This window comes from Cydia amplana, chromosome 24, assembly GCF_948474715.1.
Source record: "Cydia amplana chromosome 24, ilCydAmpl1.1, whole genome shotgun sequence".
NCBI classification, from domain to species: Eukaryota; Metazoa; Arthropoda; class Insecta; order Lepidoptera; family Tortricidae; genus Cydia; species Cydia amplana.
The window spans coordinates 8,508,292-8,515,495 of NC_086092.1; the positions used below are offsets into that span (position 1 = coordinate 8,508,292).

General features: G+C 35.6%; 1 long non-coding RNA gene across 1 annotated transcript; it reads right to left on the bottom strand.

Moving 5' to 3' along the window:
• Positions 1 to 831: 831 nt before the first annotated feature.
• LOC134659305 (uncharacterized) lies at positions 832 to 2,301 on the bottom strand. Its single transcript, XR_010097794.1, has 2 exons — positions 2,020 to 2,301; positions 832 to 1,030 (listed from the first exon to the last, which is right to left on the bottom strand). It is a non-coding gene; the product is annotated as an uncharacterized LOC134659305 (long non-coding RNA).
• Positions 2,302 to 7,204: the final 4,903 nt, after the last annotated feature.

The following is a 7,204-nucleotide window of genomic DNA, read 5'->3' on the forward strand; positions in this document are numbered from 1 at the left end:
AAGGTAAGCGTAGAATTATGAAAATGTTATTGGCTCAATTAAATGCTATTGAGCATGCGACTTGTCCACCGAACAAGAAATGGTTAGGTATGGGATCATCCATTAATTACGTCACACGAATTTCTAGGTTTTTGACCCCTCCCCCCTCCTTGTCACACTTGGTCACATTTTGCAAATCCCTCCCCACCTGGTGTGACGTCACATTTTAGGCAATTTTGTTTTCAACGAAATCGGCAATACTAACTCGGCATTGTATAGCGGGCGTGGGTATAGTAATAGTCGGCACTGAAGTTAAAAGCAGTTTATTAAACTTAAAGTACACGGATTACGATACAACACAGTCCACTACACATTAAAATACTAAGGGTCGGTTGCACCAAACTGTTACGAACGTTAAAGAGTTCGCTAAATTTTTATGTATGGAAAGTTTCAGGCCCTATAAGTAGGTCAAATAGATCGGTATAAGGGCCCCCCCACATCTGGCGTCTTTCGAGCGTCGGCTTCTACAATTCTATGGCCGCTGCTCGATGCAACGTCGACGCAGCGTCGACGCAACTGCGCAGCGACGTCATTTTCCATAGCGCTGACCAGACGCCGACAGACGCCGACGCTCGAAGGACGCTAGATGTGGGGGGGGCCTAAAACAGATAAGAATAAGTTCAAAGTAATGTACATACCTACATATTTACACTTGGTTTACCGCCTCCGCCTACTAGGACTGACAAATAAAAATAAGTGATGATTTTACTCCTAGGGATAAAGTAATCGTATGAAATCCCATTTTATTCCGATGCTCTAACATTTTAAATCCTGCATATAAATTAATAGACCATACACGGTGTAACATGAGTAAACCGAATAATTTTAACAGCGTATTCCTGATCATATTTAGAAACAAAAATGTCCTATAAACTTTTTTTTAAAAACGCCTAGATTCAGAGATAATATTAATTTCAAAATAAACAAGTTTTTGTTGTTACATAATGTAAAAGGCCTTTTTGATGGTGATGTTGCTGCTATGGGACGTAGTCTAAATATCGTCGGTATACTTCTAAAACATGATAACTACCTGAAACATAGTTTCGAGAAATCGCGAGTTGAAAGTTTGGTCCTCAAATAAGGGAATTTAGAAACCCGTTTTGACTAATTTACTTTCACACTTAAAATTTTTGGATATTAAAATTGTCTATTAATTGATAAAAGTGATATTTTTAAACCGAAAAATATAAAATATTGGCCGACAAAAACATGGCATGTGTTAGTTATCATGTTTTACCTGTATAAAAAATGAACTGATTTTGGTGTATTTGTTTATAATCATATAAAAATAATTATATATAATTTAAAAAAAAGACAGTGATAAAAAATACTAGTTCACACGATATTATAAGCAAATTCTAAACACTAACGTAGAAATAAAAAGTAATAAATTACATGCAACGTGTAATTATTTACATGTAAACAGTTATAAGTGATTCTAATATTACTTTTCTCTCCTTTATTGAAGAATCATATGACAATACACTCCTTATTAACTAAATTACTTCAAAAAATTATGATACTGATATTGTTAGCGTTTACCGAGCATACTTAAATCAGTCTTAAGTGAATTTAATATTATTTAGTTGTATAATAGATCGTGTATTGAAAGAAATGCCTATAGGTAAATAATAATGAATAATGTTATGATATTTTACCAGTTACTCTAACTAGGTTCTAATTAATAACTACACTAATAACGGTAATTATAACTACATTCAGACAAAACATGTTAACGTTACTTTATATATTTTGCATGACCAGTTTTACGAGATATGTTGTTTTAAATACCCTTATTATTTTTTACGTGTACACTATATTTAATTTCCTGTCTGTTAGTACTTTTTTACACTCTATAACTTTGTAAATAATAAACATAAAAAAAAAATCACATATATATTTAAAACAATAAAATGTGAACAAAACTATATAAACAACTCATTTTTGACCATTTTGTCAGTTATCATGTTTTGGAAGTACACCGACGATATCTTTATTGATAGATGTCAAAAAGTGACAAGTAACACTTTGCAAAAAGAAGGTTTTACGAAAAAAAACATGTAAAAATCAATTTAAGTAACAAATTTACCAATAAGATTTATTATTTATGTACAAATACATTCAAAAATTTTAAAAAACAAACCAAAAAAAATTTTTTTTGGCGAAATTGACCTAAACTCGTGTTACATTCTTTCCTTCTTTTGACCTCAGAAATGCGTGGTTAAAATTATTCGGTTTCCTCATGTTACACCGTGTATATAAGGAAACCATTCGTTCAACCAGACAAATATAGTTGGTAATAGTAGATTGTACAACAAGGGCATAAAAGTGACATAAAATTATAAAAATGAAAGGGCATAAAATTGTAAAAATGGACATTTATAGCCCTTGTTGTACACTCTGCTTTTCACTACGATTGCGAGGAAAATAAATTATATTTTTCACGGCAATTTACACCATGAAATTGTCGTAAAGCGAAAGAACATAATACATATCCAATTCCCGCCAACTAACTTTTTTTTTATTTTCAACATGTGATCAGAGTTTCTGACGCTTGGTTTTCTGCCAAGTCAAACATTTCGGAGCATTTTTGAACGATAATCGATTCCTATTTTATGTGATTTACTAAATTTAATGACGGAAAATACGGATTTCAAATAAATTGTAGCAAAAATAAAATAATATAACAAGTTTTGTCATCTACACAATTTTATTGCTCAGTAAAATTGTGCAATAAGTTTTAACTGTTTGGCTGTTGAGACCGATTAGAAGAAAATCACCTATCAATCAAAGAAAAGACCTTAGTCTTAGAAGAAAATTTTACTTTTATGCTCTTAACTGCAAAACGTAATTCAAGACCAAAACAAAAAAAGTAAGAAATGTTGTCACTTTTTTACTAGCGCGTCTTGTTGCAGCCCTTGTCTCCTGATTTTAAACTGAAGTATTGGCTGCTGAAGTTTTTCTCTTGGTGTGCCTTGATGGGGATCGTATACCACGTCGGACACACAAATACTTCCGAAGCCACATTCGTTCGGTTCCGAGTTACCTCAAGATCGATGGACGTTAAGGCCAGTTATCTTTTACCTACTCACATACTACTTATTTATTTTATTATAGTAATAGTAAAGTAGTATAGTAAAGGCAACCATCATGGGACATTTAATGCAGGCCACACACGTAACGATAAATCGTAGCGATAAAACTGTGCAGTCCGATTTGCGCAGTTTTATCTGCCGTGTGTATGACAAATCGTTGTCGATTATCGTTGATCGGTGGCAGTTGCAAATTAAAGGCTTGCTACACGGTCGCCGACAAGCCTTCTAACCGTCTGACCTTGGTATGTCCTTAGTCAGTTTTGGTCAAATTTTGTTGGTAACAACTCTCTACACGGTCCGGGACCGGCCAAGGCCACGCGGTCTGGGGGCTTGTCGGCGACCGTGTAGCAAGGGCTTTATATCAGAAAAATCGTTGTCGATGCGTTTGCACAGTTTTATCGTTGCGTATGGATGGCGATCGTTCATTTCGGCAGTACTTCACGTCGCTCGCTTGTGTGCGCACGTTCGTTCCTCAAGTAAATAATGAAAATATAATTTTGAGTATTTGTGATATTTCCCTGATACATGTAAAAGTTCTACCGCTTAGCGTGTTAAAAGATGAATGTCCTATCAGTCTTTCCTGATTCAGGCGTGTTGTATCAAAGATACTGCAATTAGTTTCCACATACTTAACAAATTAAAACTAGGTTTTTTCTCCAGTCATCGACACCAAAGCTCCAGTAATGGAACCCCGGTAATGGACGTGAATCCAGTAATAGGCCCCCTAGAATGGACATACCCTATCAGTATAAGATATTGGAATAGGGAATAAGTATTTGGCAAAAAACTAGTTATTAGTTATTTTTGGTATAAGCTTTTATGTAAGAATGTATTTGTCTTTCCACAGCCGACTAATACTCATCGAGACAATTCTAACAAGCCCAAACACAATTAGGTGGCGTTTATCACAGAGTTCACATGGCCACCTCCTGTCTCCATCATGAGATCAGGTCAATGTTATCATAATATTGCATTGTCATCCGATTTGCATACGTATCCAAAATTTCAACTCAATCGGAAATCCGAAAGTGGCTCAAATTAGTTAATCGGCTCCAATGCTACCTATTTTGGATTTTTCCGCGGATGTACCTGGTACCTCATGAAGTTTACCATCGCCGGAAAGCTAATTGCTGACTGTAATTCACCCTCCTAAAGTTTTGGACTCATCTAGATCAAAGTTTTGGTTTACTACTGTCACTACTGACTACCAAAGAGTTCATATAGGTATCCACTTCTTATCATCAGTTCAGCTTGATATATGGTACCTACCAAATTAATGAAATTGATTTAGGTAGTTTAACAAAAATACCCAAGACTGAACTAAAGGTAGGCTGAAATCAACTTATAAAAAAATTATTATATTTTTAGTCCGTATCGCGTTACATTCCATGCTTGATACGTTCACGACAGCACGGTCATAGTATGATACTGCATGGATGGGTAGAGCCTTTACGTATTTTTAGTCACTCGCGCGACGGGTTTCCGAAAGCTCCATCATCATCATATCAGCTGAAAAACGTTCACTGATGGACAAAGGCCTCCCTCAACGATCTCCACAGCGGCCGGGCACACGCCGACCCCATGCAACTCCATCTTGTAGAGGACCTTCCCACGCTGCGTCTTCCGGTCCGTGGTTCCTAGAGCATATACTTGTAGGTCTCCATTTTTAAGTAGGTAGGTACTAATAACAGAGGCAAGCAGAGGTCACGTTCACGATGGCCCAGCGCCGCGTCCTTAATGCACGCGCTGCGTAGGTAGTACGCGACACGGCGCGTAGGTACCTACTACGCTCGTATAATAATACCTCTATAATTATGCGGATTATTTAATTTCAGCTTCAATACCAGCGAAACGCAGGGGCCTTGCTGACGAACTACCTGTTGGATCTAGGGATACTCTAGTTCTTGCTTCTGATAATCGAAAAACGAAGAAAAGGCTGGTAAGTCAATACGGTTTTGTTACTCATATTAAAAAACCGGGCAAGTGCGAGTCGGACTCGCGCACGAAGGGTAAAAAGCAAAAAAAAACGGTCACCCATCCAAGTACTGACCACGCGACGTCCGACGTTGCTTAACTTTGTTGTCCCATACAACTTAATCTTTAATTTTATTGCCCCATTTAAATCTTTATTTTATTCTGTTTTTAATATTTGTTGTTATAGCGGCAACAGAAATACATCATCTGTGAAAATTTCAACTGTCTAGCTATCACGGTTCGTGAGATACAGCCTGGTGACAGACAGACGGACGGACGGACAGCGAAGTCTTAGTAATATAGGGTGCCGTTTTACCCTTTGGGTACGGAACCCTAGGGTCCCGTTTTACCCTTTGGGTACGGAACCCTAGGGTCCCGTTTTACCCTTTGGGTACGGAACCCTAAAAATAAGTTTATCTCTCAGTAGTTTGAAGCATTAATTCCAAAGTTCATATTTATGCACAGCATATTATTATCTCATCTTCGGTTTAAAGGATGTATACGGCGGAATGGTACCAAATAATACTTTTTAATATTAGCCTGCATAATACATACCATTGCTTAAAACAAACCTAATTTCATCCACTTGGTAAAAGGTTCTCATACATCTTTTAATTTTTCCGCGGATGTAGTATTATGTTTGCATTGTACGAATAATGCATTTACGAGACCAAAGATTTCTACGGAGTTTCTTTAAAATTAATTTGGACTTGTTACAGATTACACTACAACGAAGAATGAATTGCTGAAGAAGCTCCAGAAAGTGTAATCGACTTTACTTTATTCAGCTTTTTGCCATCTTAAAACCATAGCTAGGAGTACAGAGGGAAGTAGGATATAAATAGTAAGCCTAATTCATAACTGCCATAACGAAAACTACTTAGAACACAGTTATAGGATTATTTGTATCTTGTTGAAAATGAACATATTTTACATGTCAAGATATTAGGTACATTTTATTCACAAAAAGATTGTCACATAGGTATATTTATATATTTATTTAAAAAACACAAGACAATAACAGTGACATAATCTAAACTAAAACAATGAGCATTAAAGTAATAAGTCCTCGCTGTATCACAATACTTATTCATGGCACGTATTTAACCGGTCAACTAATTAATTGAATTTGAGTAGTTTAAAAAAATAGAAATGGGTACTAAAATTAATAGATTGGCAACAAAAACTGAGCCTTAAAATATATCAATATGAGACAACATTTAATGCCGTTGCAGCTTTTGTTTATTTTTAAGCAGGTACCAAATATTTATTTGGCAACTGAATTATTATATTGGAGACCATTTATGAAGCACATTTTAAAAAGAAAACGGCTATCTATTAATTAAAAAATTAAGTTCTTTTAAAATATTTTGTCTGGTCACTACACGATCCTGTTTTCTTTTCAAAATGTGCTTCATAAATAGTCTCCAATATAATAATTCAGTTGCAAATAAATATTTGGTACCTGCCTAAAAATAAACAAAAGCTGTAATGGTATTAAAATGTTGTCTCATATTATATATTTTAAGGCTCCGTTTTTGTTGCCTAACTATTAATTTTAGTACCCATTTCTATTGTTTTAAACGTAGGTCAGGAAATGAATGCTCAAAAAACGTTGTAGAGGGAAATGCTAGGAACACAATTTTTGACTCCGTAACTTTGTTTGGACTAGTTAGGAGGTGAACATATCAAAAGTCCCCGGCTGTAGCCCCAGTGCTGGGGGGTAGAGGGGGGTAAGAAGGTCGGATTTTTCGATTTTTCATTGATATCTTGGAATGTCTTGGAAACTTTGCGTCTTAGCGACATGAATACTAAGACAAACCGAAAGCTTGTAAAATTAGTTACAAGCTTTATCCAGTCAAGTTTTTCGATATCTTGAATAGTTTTTGAGATACCCGCTCTTGAAAGTTTATTCAGGGATTTTAATTTTATCTTGATATCTACATCAGTGAAGCTGTTAGGCCATGTTTGGTATCATTTTCGTATAAATCGGGGGTGCTGAATTTTATTTTTGTTGGGTGGTCCACCACCATTCCTAAGAAAAAACTTTCAAGAGCGGATATCTCAAAAACTATTCAAGATATCGAAAAACTTGA